A 2,887-nucleotide genomic window follows, 5' to 3' on the forward strand; every position below is an offset into this window, starting at 1 on the left:
CTGAGCCATGATATTAACTTACAAAGATTTTGTAAATTTAGTGCTATCAAGTGTCTGTTATAGCTGCCATTATTCTCATTAAAGTTAATTGCCTTATCATCATAATTTTGTTTGTTTTGATTGGTTTTTGCTTGTTTCTCTTCAAACTATATTTGAACAAAGGAAAAAAGCATTGAGTGCAATTGAAGATGTATTTCTAGTGACGTAGAAAAAAAATACACACATCCATACATGTGTACGTGTGTGTATGAAGCAAAAAAGACACCTGAGAAAATGCAACGAGGAGATTGTTTGATGCAAATCGTCCAGCAGAAAGGCTTCTAGAAGGCTGTTGAACACCAGAAGGCACACTATCCAATGCTGAGTTGCGAGAGGTGAGGAATCTAGGCATATTAGCCACATTAAAGCTCCCATGAACATTATGAAGCCCTTGTATAGCACCTGCAAACAAGGCACTTTTGTATGAATACAGTTTCATCATCAACATAGGAGGAGTGCATTCAAGATTCCAAAGACTTTTCTCACCTGAGTGATGAAAAATAGGAGCTGACCCTGATTGCCCTAAAAAAGTTGTAAAAGACCGGCCTGTATTTGCAGAATCTAGAAGATTTGAGTTTGAACCATTTAGAGTAGACTGCAAAACAGAAGTTTAGAACACAAAAAATGTGACCGCTGAGAACGAAAACAATTCATTATCCACAATAAAACAATATCGATGAACACAAAGCAAACTGAATCAAATTCCAGTAAGCATGTGACGCTCCAAACCCCGACCTTGTAAAAATCTTTAGTTTTTGAGGATTTTTTTTTTGAAGATAATTAATTTGAAACCAATCAATGGAAGCACAAAAGAGAAACAGGGGTAAAACAAAGGCCGCAAGTTTGAGCGAGCCACAGTAAAGAAAGACAAACTACAAGTCGAACAAAGTACATTTCATTACCATAATGTTTACAATATTACAACAGAGACTGGGTACAAAAAGAGAACATTCTCTCTAAAAAAAGAGAAAAAACCCCTCAAACCCCCAAAACCAGAAGAAACCAGAATCCGCTGCTAAGTGTGAGTCCCAAGTCTCCTGTTGTGCGTCGTCGCATCGCGCTGCGTCTATTCGTCACCTGTATCCCCATAAAATGGGGTCAAAACTCTTGCGAGATGGTGAGACAAATCATCCATACATTATCATTTATATGGAAAAGCAGAAGGAAAACAACATGCCATAGATATACTAAGTAATAGGCTACAATTAACATGATGGAATAGTTAGAAACATTTAATTAAAAGTGCAATTGCGTGTCAGGTAAGTGCGAGTGCTACAACTGTACAACTACGAAGAAGTAACAAGTACAATAACTAGAACAACAGAACTAAAACTAAGCAGTAGAGTACAACAACTACAAAAGTACAAGCAGTGCTAAAGTAACAAGTAACAACTACAGTATGTCAGTCTGATTGGTTAGTCTTTATGTTCTTCTTTTTAACCCCCTTCGGGTACGCGAAGGAAAGACCCTCGAGTTCTGTGAGACATGCACCCGGCGTCAGTTATTCAATTTCTAGTGTGGTAACCGGGGATGTTATAGACTGAGAAAACCACCTGCGGGAGACACGCAACCAGGAGAAACCTCTCACAGGGGCAAAGGATTGCAATCCGTACTACTGCAATAGCAGAGGTCCCTGAAGAGGGCAACTTCGACCTCCCTAACTCTGAGTGACTGGAGGCCAAAGGGCACTTTGACTCATTGAAAAAATGGGTCGTAGTAATGACATGTCACTCGGGGCTGTACCATTCACCCTCTCCCTAGGTGGCCAAATTGTGAATGAGGCGCGACAGGTTTATCTTATTTAGTCTTAGTTTTCATGTCGTACCTCCTCCCGAGGTAATATGCCTCGTGGTTCCAGTGGGTACGCAAATGAGGACTTAACCTGCCCATTCACGTGCTCAGCCTCACCCGACCACAAAGAGCACATCGCCTGTGAAGACGATATCATACCATTTTCAGTTTTATGCCTAGGGTGACACAATACGTGAGCACACTCTTACGAACCCGGGCCATTGCCTGAAGACTCCAACTGAGTCCCTAAAACCTCAACAGGTCAAATGTGTCATACCCTATGGTGTTTTCATTTTCTAAGTGTAGGTCACATCGAGTGTACAACACGACTCTGGTGCATCGTATGTTCATCAATATACGAAAGTAAGCCAAAACAAGATGTACTCGATAAGCCAAAACTAGTGATCTATGTGTCAGGATGTGCCAAAGTGCATGTGCAAAAACAAGGAAAACTATCAAGTCTCAAATTCGCACAAGTATCGTAAACTGCACAACGATACAACAATATATATTTTAAACTGGCACAAATCACAATTTTTGAGCTGCACAAGGCTCAAATTGCATATCTGATGTTCATGGTATAAGCGAGGAGTGTCCCGGGCTTGAAATACGTATTTTCCCAAATACGCGTATTCCAACCTTCACATTGCGGCAAATCTCGCGAAGCGAAGCCTTTGGCTAAGGACCATCGCGGAATCGACACCCAGGTGTGTTGAGAGCGGAATCTAACTCAATCTCATCCGAATGAGAATTACATTGTCGCTTTCACGATGTGTTGCCGCACTCGCAGAACACGAAAGTGCCAAAGTGATGGTTTTTGACGAAATGTCAAAAAACTCAACCTGTAGGAATACGTGAACACACGAGTGGGCAGCATAGCGCTCGCCACACTTATCGTCTCAATACTGCCAAAACGAGGCAGCCAAGAGGTCATTATGGGTGCTCCACACCCACTACACGATATGCCAACCGAAGGTGAAAATCGCAAGGCGCGAGGTACCACCACATCACCTGGGGCTCATGAGGTCATTAAACCAAGTCCGAGCCATGCATACTC

The 2,887-nt window shown here is 41.9% G+C and overlaps 1 non-coding gene across 1 annotated transcript; it reads left to right on the forward strand.

Moving 5' to 3' along the window:
* Positions 1 to 525: 525 nt before the first annotated feature.
* Positions 526 to 599, forward strand: LOC149851452 (small nucleolar RNA snoR35). Its single transcript, XR_016426597.1, has one exon. It is a non-coding gene; the product is annotated as a small nucleolar RNA snoR35 (small nucleolar RNA).
* The last annotated feature ends 2,288 nt before the right edge of the window (positions 600 to 2,887 follow it).

The sequence above is a fragment of the Nuphar pumila genome, chromosome 1, assembly GCF_984573655.1.
Source record: "Nuphar pumila chromosome 1, dmNupPumi1.hap1.1, whole genome shotgun sequence".
Taxonomy (NCBI): Eukaryota; Viridiplantae; Streptophyta; class Magnoliopsida; order Nymphaeales; family Nymphaeaceae; genus Nuphar; species Nuphar pumila.